The sequence below is a fragment of the Notechis scutatus genome, chromosome 4 (genome assembly GCF_049901735.1).
Source record: "Notechis scutatus isolate UNSWTSFEM ecotype Mainland chromosome 4, rNotScu1.2, whole genome shotgun sequence".
NCBI lineage: Eukaryota > Metazoa > Chordata > Lepidosauria > Squamata > Elapidae > Notechis > Notechis scutatus.
Genome location: NC_142012.1, coordinates 159194175 through 159206262, shown reverse-complemented (window position 1 = coordinate 159206262; position 12088 = coordinate 159194175). Strand labels below are relative to the sequence as shown.

The window sequence follows — 12088 nt, the reverse complement described above, 5'->3', positions numbered from 1 at the left end:
AAGAAACGTCTGCTTCCTAGCTAGCGTGGAACTATTTTGAGTAGCATGAATGCAAATTACTTAGAATTTACTCAGGGAAAACTATTCAAACAATGATTGATTGAGCAAAACCTGTTTTTTTTAAAAATAATAATAATAATAATAAAGCCAACATATCATCCCTTTCTCATTTTGCCACTCCACTGATGTGGCAAATAATATTTGAGTCTGATTGTATGTGTGTTTTCTAGAAAATTGAAATCAGGGAATATAGGATGAGTTCCCCTCACAAGAGATAGGGGATACTTGAATTGGGATGTTGTGTAATAACATAATGCCTTTTTAAAATATATTTATGTCTGAGTGATTTTTTTTATTTAGACATAATTGTAAATATTGTGTCTGAACAAAAATCATTGGATAAATAATAAGTAAATGTTGGGGGGTGGAGAAAGTGGGGGCACATACTTTGCTACAGAGAAGTTCCCTGTAGATGGGCTCTGGCACAAGTCTGAAAGCTAAGAGGGCAAAACGTCTGGTTCTGACTGACCCAGATTGGAACCTGTAGTCATCCCTATTCTTGTCTTGCCCTCACAACTCAACTCAACAGCAACTAGGAAAGTACATAGGTACTTTATAGTAATCACCAATATATTGAAGTGAGCCAGGGTCTAACATGGAATAAATTCGAATGATTTCATTCAACAGATAACAGAGTATATATAATTTGTCACTGCAAGTTAACTTCAGAATAACACCTGGTTTACAGGTACTCCCATTCTTCCCAATAAGTTTCTGAATTCAGTTCAAAGTTCTGTAATCAACAAAGTCCTTCTTAACTGAGTTTGCTTTTACCTTCAGAACTGAATCAAATCTCCACCTGGTGCAGATTTCCTGGACCAGATCAGTGGTGGGATTCAATTTTTCTTACTACGGTTCTGTGAGCGTGGCTTGGTGGGCATGGCAGGGGAAGGATACTGTAAAATCTCCAGTCAGAGGTGGTATTTGCCGGTTCTCCGAACTACTCAAAATTTCCGCTATTGGTTCTCCAGAACTGGTCAGAACCTGCTGAATACCAGCTCTGGACCAGATCCATCCATCCTTCCTTCCTTCCTTCCTTCCTTCCTTCCTTCCTTCCTTCCTTCCTTCCTTCCTTCCTTCCTTCCTTCCCTCGCTCCCTCTCTCCCTCTCTCCCTCCCTCCCTCCTTCCTGAAAGAGTGCAGAGAAGAGCAACAAAATTGAATAGGGGATTGGAGGCTAAAATATATAAAGAATGGTCACTGCAATTGGATATGTCAAGTTTAATAAAAAGGACTAGGGGTGACCTGATAGCAGTGCTCCAATATTTGTGTCAACTCGTAAAACATTCCTATGCCTGTTTTCGAGTTGCCATTAAAACAGGGGAGGGTTTGGAATCTGAAGGAGCAGTATGGCACTTTAAAACCAGAAGTACATTCCACGCTTATCTTATCAGCTCTTCTGCCCATGAAAATCCTTCATTGGAGAACTTGATTGATGACACCCAGCCCGTGAACGTGCTTCATTGGAGAATCTGATTTATGAAACACCCAGGGGGGAGGGGGGAAACGGGGTCATAGGTGACTGTAAATTACATATGCCAGACTTGGCTTCATTTAGGTTAATGCCAACATGTTGCTCCTAATAAATATTTTGGATTCTTTTGAAGCTTGGCTTGAGGCTCAAGATTGAATTAGGGCAATCGCTGGAACCCTGACAATTTGAAGGGCTGCCACAAAGAAGAGGAAGGATCAAGCTATTCTCCAAAGCACCTGAAGGTTGAACAAGAAGCAATGGGTGGAAACTAATCAAGGAGAGAAGCAACCTAGAACTAAGAAGAAATTTCCTGACAGAGCAATTAATCAGTGGAACAACTTGCCTCCAGAGGTTGTGAATGCTCCAATACTGGAAGTTTTTAAGAGATTGGACAACCATCTGTCTGAAATGGTATATAGTTCCCTGCCTAAGCAGGGGGTTGGACTAGAATATCTCCAAGGTCCCTATCAACTCTGTTATTTTGTTAGAACAACAAAATGCTAAAATACGATGCAACAACTGATATAAGAGGCACTGATATAATAGCCACTTCCGAGAACACATCAGAGACCTCATTAAAAAGTTTGGCATTTTTCACTGATGAGCTAACTGGGCTTCATTGATTTTTGTGAGATCCCAAGGTTTTAAAAATGTATTTTATTGGACAGGCTTTGGGATACTGCTTAGATGCCCAGAGTGCTTCTAAAATGCTGTTCCTTGCAACATCAGCCACCAAAACAGAGAGATTTTGTAATTTGTAAATTAAAGGATGGTTTTTGCCTTCATCTGCCAGACTCTTTAACTAAAGAGATTTCTCACTGGAGTGTCATGTCCTTTTGATAACCGATCCTTCTCTTTGATAACAGGCCACTCTGCCAAAAGGGACTCACCTATTATCTCCAATTGCTGGCAATTCGAGCTTTAAGCCAGCCTGCCTTTATCAACCACTGTTTTAACAGCTGATTAATTATGGGCTGTAGGGAATCCAGTGGAGAGTTTTATCTGAAGAGCAGTTCAACCATTAGCAGAAGAAACTTCCTTGTACACTCCTAGCTCAGATAACCGAGCCAGATAATAGTCCGCAATCCCTTTCTAGCTAATTCAAACAAAGGCGCTCCCTCTTAAGCCAACATGGAGGAAGTTAAATAAACCCCCAGAATAATATATCATTACAGTCTGGCATTCTGTGATGCAAGTAAATACAAGTGGAAAAGACACCTGAATGTTTTCAAATCATGGGAACCGCACACGAGTGAAATACACCGCCTGGCATTGAATAATAGTAAAGTATGCTGAACAACTCATATGCACCTGCTCGTACATTCACTGGGGACATTAAACAGGAATCCTGCATGTGCTAGGCCCTATCACATGACCAGCCATTGAGTGCATCTTGCTGGGTTTAAATATTTTTGAAACAGAGTTCTTATTTCCACCCACCCTCCTCAATCACAAATACAGGGTAGGGTAATCTAGGACAGTAATGGTGGACTGTGGAGCTCACCATGTTAAAAATTCAACAAATGCCTACCTTGGCTCTGAGGGCATGTCATTTTCACCCCACTCCCAGACTGCATCCAGTTTTGGTCACCACACTATAAAAAAAAGATGTTGAGACTCTAGAAAAAGTGCAGAGAAGAACAACTAGGATGATTAGGGGACTAGAGACTAAAACATATGAAGAATGGTTACAGGAACTGGGCCTGGCTAATCTAGTGAAGAGAACGACCAGGGGTGTCATGCCCCTGTTATAATCTGACTCCAAGGGAGAGGAGGAACAGCTGACAGGGTGTGGGAGTGTAGCTCTGGAAGTTGTGGAGGAAACTGGGGAAGGGCACAGGCCGGCTGGGCATTTAGAGGAAGACCCAGGCCATCCCCTCTTCATCCTTGGGCATGCAGGGAGAAGCGGATAAGGGAGAAATATGAATGGCATGGTCTACAGGGAAGGAAAGGGCCTTGATCCCCTTCATGGGCTGCAGCTGTGAAGTCTGTTTAAAAGAACAAACTGTGCATGGGCGAGTACTGGAACCAAAGCGTGAAAATATTTCTAGTTTGTCAGTTCTTATCTGAGTGCTGTCATCCTTTCCAGTATGTGTATTTTGATATCTGTGGACGTTTTCAAGCCCTTATCCTGCCTTGTCTCATTAATTGCTTCAGTGTGGTTTGTGTTGTTTTTTTTCTATTTATAATTTATATGTATTTTGAACGGAAGTTCTTCCTTTTTGCAACTGTTTGTGGGGGAGTTTTTTCTCCAGTCAATGATAATTGGACTTTTGAAGCCAAGTTGAAGGAATTAAAGGGACTTCACCTGTTTTTGTGACTTTGTTACTTTTGTATCCCACCCTGGGTCATCACAAGGGGAGACACGATAGCAGTGTTCCAGAGCTGGTATTCAGCAGGTTCTGACCAGTTCTGGAGAACCAGTAGCAGAAATTTTGAGTAGTTTGGAGAACCGGCAAATACCACCTCTGACTAGAGATTTTACAGTATCCTTCCCCTGTCCTGCCCACCAAGCCACACCTACAGAACTGGTAGTAAAAAAAATTGAATCCCACGACTGCCGTGTTCCAATATTTGAGGGGCTGCCACAGAGAGGAGGGGATCAAACTATTTTTCAAGGCACCCTAAGGCTAGGCAAGGAATAACGGATGGAAACTGAACAAGGAGAGATTCAACCTGAAAATAAGAACAATTGACCAATGGAACAGAAGTGGCCTTCGGAAGTTGTGGAAGCTTCATCACTGGAGGCTTTCAAGAAGAGATTGGACTGCCATTTGTGGGCTGCCATGGTGGAGGGTCTTCTGCTTGGGCAGTGGGTTGGACTAGACAATCTCCAAGGTACCTTCCCATTCTGTTAATCTATCTGTACCAGACAAAAGAGAAACAAAGAGGAATAAATTAAATGTATTTATGTATTTATTTTTATTTAATGCAGGTAGTCCTTGACTTACGACCACAATCGAGCCCAAAATTTCTGTCGCCAAGGGAGACATTTGTTTGTTAAGTGAATTTTGCCCCCTTTCACAACCTTTCTTGCCACCGTTGTTAAGTGAATCACTGCAGTTGTTAAGTTAGGAGCACAGCTGTTCATTGAATCTGGCTTCCCCATTTGACTTTGCTTGTCAGAAAGTCACATGACCCTGGGACAGTACAACTGCCAAGCATCCAAATTTTGAGTACGTGACCATGGGGGATGCTGCATTGGTTGTAAGTGTGGAAAAATGGTCCTAAATCTTTTTTTTCCAGGATTGTTGGCAACTTGGAACAGTCACTAAATGAACTGTTGTAAGTCCAGGACTATCTGTAAATAAATTCCCAATTGTAAATATTTTCAAAATGCCTTTCTGAAGATTATTATAAAATTTGGAATTTATTTTATGAATGGCTGGATAGAAGAGTAAGAAATTGAAATATGTAAGTACAGTATAATATATCATTACTGATAAACAGATGAGTTAGATAGAGTAAGAAAATGAGTATGAAATATATCACTGAAAATCAATAATTACAATATTAAGGATAATATATTAAGTGATATATGTGATATAAAATTGTGATTAGAATGATTATAAACATATATAAGTAAAATATGTATGATAATGTTACTATGTGCACAAAGAGATATGTAACCAACTGACACACTGTTGAACAAAAAGCAGGTTTTACTTGTTTGTTTTTATTGTTGTTATAAAAATAAAAATAAAATTATATACCAAAAAAAAAAAAAAAAAAGGAACAGTCACTGAATGAACTGTTGTAAGTCCAGGACCATCTGTAAATAAATTCTCAATTTTAAATATTTTCAAAATGTCTATCTGAGGCAGCTACAGGTTACATGAGGCTTAGAACCTTTGGGAAGCACACCATGTTCTCACACATTTTTTGAAGCCTTCAGAGGCTACCTGAGAACAGAGTTATTTTGTGCAACTTTCAGAGGGTTCAAAGGCTGGGCATGTCCTCAAAAATGATGTGGCATGTCAGCTGTGATAACATGTGTCGTAAGTTTGCCATTACCCATCTAGGAAGTACTGATGGCCCACTCAATGAGCTTTCGTCAGAGGTGGTATTCAGTTCTGACCAGTTCTGGAGAACCGGTAGCGGAAATTTTGAATAGTTCAGTGAACCGGCAAATCCCACCTCTGATTAGCTCCACCCCCATCTATTCTCTGCCTCCCGAGTCCCAACTGGGTCTTCTTTGGTTGCCCTGCACAGGAGAACGGAGCTGGAAAGCAGGTTAGTGGGGTGGGGAGGGAATGGGGATTTAGCAGTACCCTTCCCCTGCCACGCCCACCAAGCCACACCCACCAAGCCACGCCCACAGAACTGGTAGTAAAAAATTTGGAATCCCACCACTGGCTTTCTTTCATGGTTGAGACCATTAGAATGTAGAATAATAGGGTTGGAAGGGACCTTGTAGGTCTTCTGCTTCAACCCTTTGCTCAAGCAGGAGAATCCATATCATTCCAGACAAATGGCCATCCAGTTTCTTCTTGAAAACCTCCAGTGATGGAGCCCCCACAACTTCTGAAGGCAAGCCGTTCCACTGGTTAATTGTTCCAAGTGTCAGGAAATTTCTCCTTAGTTCTAGCTTGGATCTCTTTTTAATGGATTTTCCATCCATTAATTCTTGTCCTGCCTTCAGGTGCTTTGGTGAATTGGTCAACCCTTCTTCTCTATGACAAATCAAGTACTGGAAAATTGCTATCATATCACCCCTGGGTCTTCTCTCCCTTAGAATAGACATACCTAGTTCCCTCAAAATTGTTTATCATATGATTTAGCCTCCAGATCCTTTATAGTCTTTATTGCTCTTCTCTGCACTCTTTCTGGGGTCTCATCATTTTATCTTTTTGTATCTTGGTGACCAGAATTGGATAGTATTTCAAATGGGATCTCATCAGTCACCATAAAGTGGCACTAGCACTTCACGTGGTGTTGATTCTTCTGTTGATGCAACCTTGGACTGCATTAGTGTTTTTGGCAGCTGCACCACACCACTGGCTCACACTTAAGGGTGTGATCTGTTCAACTGGGACCTACTGCAAGACCTTATCCATTGACACTTTTCCTAAGGACAGAGTGTTCCCCCTACCTTTTTCCAAATAAAATTAATCTTTCTGGGTGACCTGTCCCCTAATGCACCTACACATTTTTTAAAATTAGGAGCTCCATCACTCAAGGAAAGTGCAAATTTCAGGGTGCTCAGTTTCCTGGCAGTATTTGGGAAGGGCACACCAAGTTCACTTCAAACCACCCACTTGAACTAATTTCTCACTTTTCCCTGTTGCCAACAGTGCGAGTAAATAAAAAAAGATGTGCACACAATATATATATATTTCTCTCTCTCCTGTACCGCTGATAATATTCTACATTAATGCAAGGAAGTTCTTTAGAGGAGCAAAGATCTTGTAATGAAAATTATATTTTGAATTAATATTACCCATGAAAGCCTTTCGTGTGGGGCTCATTGATATTAAATGGGCTTTTTCTTCTACATTTCAAGGAAAGGAGAAGGAGGGGTAGCTATCTGTGTGCTCTATAATTAAGCATTTCTCAGGCTCCCGTTCCCCTGATATCTTCCGTGAAATGACTGACATATGGTATCACTCTTAGATCTGCAAATCACAAAGGGAGGAAGAGGGACCCTTTTATTCTACCATAATAACACGCTTGGAATATTCCAACAGCTATAATGAAATGTGATAAGTATGACAGCCACAATCTGCTCCCAGAAATGTCTTGAGCCGTTGGTTGAATTGCCACACTTCAGAAAATATGTCATGTCAGAACTAAATGCAAAATTCACAGAGGTTTCGAAAGGAGGGGGAAAGGAGGGAGGGGGAAGCCTTAATTTTCACATTTTGCTGTGTAGCGCAATTTTCAAATGATGGGTTGTCTAGAAACGATACTAATTTTTAGTTGTTTTCAATGGAGATTGCTACCCCCTGATCATTTCAGGATAGGGACACCAGAGAACGTTTTCAGAGGGCTAACTTCCCTAAATGTACACACGCCCAAGCACCTGGTTATCAGAAGAATCTGAAAAATAAAATCGTTTGAAACCTGGACTTTCTGGAGGTAAGATCCTAATCCATGCACTTGAAAGGGAATGGAAAGTTTTCAAACACGTCCAGAGGATTAAAAAAAATGCATTATCAGCAAGTCAATAAAGAGTTGTAAGTAACATCCCAAAATGACAAAGTTTAGTTTAGTTAATTGTCATTGCACCTCATACAACAAAATTAAATGCCATCTTCAGTGTACATTATGCATGAAAAAATAAAACCAAAACATACATCTTTCACATTCTATATAATTGAATTGAAAACCCCTGATATTGTATTAATATTGCACTATACAGTAGAATTCAATATAGTTAATGATCTGGGATCGAAGCTGTTTTTCAGCCTATTTGTCCTTGCTTTAAAAAAAAACAAAAAAAAAACCTATGTTAGCTGATTCGGTAAGCCAAACTAGAGTTTGAGGTTTAACCTGGTGAGTTGGAACACAAACCAGAGCTGGGCCTAATCTTCCCTTGATATACCAGTGACAATTTTATTATGGTGAGTAATTTCTAAAGTTTAGCGCTAGCACTTAGACTTATATATTGCTTCACAGTGCTTTACAGCTTTCTCTAAGCGGATTACAGAGTCAGCCTCTTGCCCCCAACAATCTGGGTCCTCATTTTACCGACCTTGGAAGGATGGAAGGTTGAGTCAACCTTGAGCCAGTGAGATTCGAACTGCTGAATTGCTGGCAGCCGGCAGTCAGCAGAAGTAGACTGCAGTACTGCATTCTAACCACTGAGCCACCGCGGCTCTTCCTGTTTAAAGTTTGCCCAAACTACTATCAGAAGTAGAGTCAAGGGTAGCTTGACTCCAAAACCAGAATTGAAATGTTGGTCTTGTAAGAGATCTTAAAAGTGACCAGGAGCCCTGCTCAACAGGTATCCAGATATGATTGTCTCCATGTGAAGCTGGAACAAGTTAGGGGTATGTGTACCATTTGGTTGACTTTGGTATCCACAAATGTCTGTTTTTGAACTCCTCACTGAATTTGGAGACTACCTGACTTTACTCTGGACTAGAGGTTTCCATCTCCATGCCCAAAGGGTGGGAACAGGGTCCAGCTTTGCTGTGGTTGGATCAGTTTCTCATCAACGTGAGACTTCTTGACGGCCTTGGATGCTTTAGCCAAAGTGCCTTAGTGTAATGGTATGTGGGAATGACCTTGGGAGACAGGGGATTAGGAAATGATCAGATAAGAGGAGGGGGGACCCCTGAGCTGCCTAACAGGCAGAGAAAGAAACTAAAACCTCCCTAACTTATCAGGCTATAAAAAGGGATGGTGGGAGATTTCAATGTTTAGACTTGCATTGTTCTGTTAATGTGATCTTACAATAAAATAGACATAGGTGACTTGGCTGTGTTTCCTGTCTGGTTATTCTGAGAAGACTGACATCCATCTTTCAATTGTCTGTAAGTAGAACTTTTTTACAGCCTGATAAATTGTGGAGGATCCTTTCCGAGTTTCTTTCTTTGCCTGTAATGTAGTTTTGAATTTTCTTTCCCCACTTCTTATCTGATTATTCCCTAGATAGATTATCTTCTTCCCTCTCCCTGTCTCCCAAGGTTATTTCCACAGGCCATTATTGTGAGTGATCCACAGTTTCCTGCTTATGGGTTTTCCCATCTGGTTGAGCTCTGAGAAATAGTAGACACTTTTTCATTGGAGATGGACAATGGACATTTATTGGAGAGACACTGTAGCAGTGGATTCCTTCACCAAGCAGGGGATTGGATTACATGATCTCCAAGACTCCTTCTCATTCATACATTCTGTGATTCTATGAATCTAATTGACTGCAGTTGAGGGAAATTATACATTGGGCAGGTTTAAGAAGGACTCCAGCAATGCAACCACCATGAAGTGACTCAGTGAAGAAGCATTTTACTCTTTAAGGCCAGGTGTCATGCATCACAGAACTTTGGCAACAGAGTGTGAAGGCGAAGGATTAGAAATTTTCCCATATCCTGTTCACAAATGATTGCGTAACCCAGGTAAACAGGCCAAAATTTTTAAAAAATATAACTACAGGTAGTCCTTGACTTACAATCATTTGTTTAGCAAGCATTCAAAGTTACAATAAAAAAACCTGGCTTAAGCCCAGTCCTCACACTTATGATTACTGGAGTGTCCCCACAGTCACATGATCAAAATTCAGGTGCTTGTCAACCAACATGAATTTGCAACCTCCCAGAGTCACGCCAACCTTCCCAGCTGGTTTTCGAATAGCAAAATTGATGGGAGAAGCTGGATTTGCTTAATGACCACACGATTTACTTAATGTCCGCAGTGATTTGCAGAACAACCATGGCAAAAAAAAAAAAGATGACATTGACACATCTGGCCCAGGGGGCATTTAAATCTGGAAATAGTGAGGGACCAGCCCACGGTGCCTCTGCCAGCAAAAATGGGAGGGTCGCGGTTCTACCAAGCTCCGTTTTCACTGGTAGAGGGTTGCAGGAGCCCGTCACAGCCAGAAACAGAGCTTGGGAACCTGTTTTTTGCTGGCAGAGTGCTTGGGCCGCCACAGGCGCCCCCGACACGTGACATCAAGCTGGCCATGCTCACCCTGGCCACACCCACCCCAGCCTCCCAAGGTAAAATACAACCGTGATGCAGCCCTCAATGAAATCAAGTTTGACACCTCTGCTATAGACGAAATATGGATCCATTCAAGAGGTTAGCCAAGAGACCAAATTGACTTGGAGCAAGGAAAAAAGACGATGAGCTTTATGTGACCTAGAATGAAGCTACTCTGCCTGTCCCAACATTAAAAACTAACAAAAGGGAAAGAAAAAAGAAAAAAAAACCACTATACAATCCTAGCTTTTGAAAGAGCACCAATAGTCACCCAATCCACCCTTCACACATGGAACCTCACTGGGTGTCTTGGAGGCAACACAACTCTTTCATCGCATCCTACCTCACAGGGTTGGAGTATAAAATGGGGGTCCCCATATAAATTGCTTTGATTTTCCTGAAGGAAAGGTGAATCTATCGAAGTTTTAATTCAAAGCAGGAAAACTAACAAGCCTGAATATAATCCCAACAGTTATTTACATACCTTATTTACTTGGCCAGTGATCTCATATTCCTGAGTATTTGGTTTCTTGACTTCTAAGCAAAGTGGCAGAAAAAATAGACTGAAATATAGGAGATTAAAATAATCTTGTGTGGAGGTTAGCTGAGGTCCATTTTTTAAAAAAAATCTCTGGGCCCCACAGGGTCTATGAAAAAAAAATCCCTATTTGATCCAAAATGTGTGTTATTTTTACCTTCAGGGAAAACCTTTCATTAATGGATTAGTTCATCACCACGCATACTGTTAATCAGAGAAGATTCCTTTAATCAAGCCCTCGATAATTGCTCATAGCTGAAATTCCACCCAGCATAAAATACAGTATATCACTACAATAACCAAGTCAATTTGTGCACTGTTTGTTTCCCTGTGCCTTTAAAACCACCTGCACTGAGTGAAACCCAACTCACTGTCTCAACATTACAGATTTAAATCTTTATTTTCTGAGAATGTATCATGACACCATATAAATGTTGAATAAGCTGGCAAAAAGCCCAATGGTTACATGGCTTGTTGTTGAGTAAGCCAGAATGGCCTGCTTTGCAAATCACAGTAAGCCACAATAGCAGAATAACAGAGTTGGAAGGGTCCTTGGAGGTCTTCTAGTCCAACCCCTGCTCAAGCAAGACACCTTATACTATTGGTTGTCCAATGTCTTTTTTAAAATGTTTGTCCAATCTCTTTTTATTCTGTTTCTGGGTTGGAGCATTGACAACTTCTGGAGGCAAGTTGCTGCACTGATTAATTATTCTTCAGGAAATTTCTCTTTAGTTCTAGGTTGCTTCTCTCCTTGATTAGTTTCCATCCATTGCTTCTTGTTCTGCTTTCAGGTGCTTTGGAGAATAGCTTGACCCCCCTCTTGTTTGTGGCAACCCCTGAGATATTGGAACACTGCTATCATGTCACTCCTAGTCCTTCTTTTCATTACATTAGATTTATTATGGCTTAGTGTGATGTGTAAATCCATCTTCACACCCATTTCAGAAACTGAGCAAATCTAGAACTTTAGCCTTTGCTTTTGTTGCTCAAAATGTTTGTCTTGTTCAGAAAATTCAACCCAGCAATTCTTTTATAATAGTGATCGCATCAGCTCCGTGGGGTTGGAGAGAGAAGAAGCAATGGCTTACATACAGTAAGATTTCTATGAAGTCCTCTGGTATGACAGCAATGTTCTCCTTACCCTGGATGCTCCAGGTAGTCCTTAAACCTGATGCAGAACATCTCCAGATTCCCAGACCATATTTCTGGGGTTTGTGGAAGGAAGCTCTAATAGAGAATGTCCACGATGCTCATCTGATACAACTTTATTTCAACAATGCCAACCTGATTACCTTAAATGAAAGAAACTGCGTGTCTAAGACATTCTGCCAGAAAGCATAGCGACCCCTCTTCCTTCTTGAAGTAAGATCA

The 12088-nt window shown here is 41.0% G+C and overlaps 1 long non-coding RNA gene across 2 annotated transcripts in view; it reads right to left on the bottom strand.

Annotated features, from left to right (window-relative positions):
- Window positions 1–3718: 3718 nt before the first annotated feature.
- The window catches only part of LOC148130977 (uncharacterized), an 84477-nt gene continuing 76107 nt past the window's right edge, over window positions 3719–12088 (bottom strand). Inside the window, exons 4-5 of one of the 2 annotated variants that reach the window (XR_015749531.1) lie at window positions 10664–10742; window positions 3726–4396 (exon numbers count right to left, since the gene is read on the bottom strand). This is a non-coding gene — a long non-coding RNA (uncharacterized LOC148130977). Of the gene's footprint in view, window positions 4397–10663; window positions 10743–12088 lie in introns of both variants that reach the window. The other variant, XR_015749532.1, reaches the window with a different exon arrangement.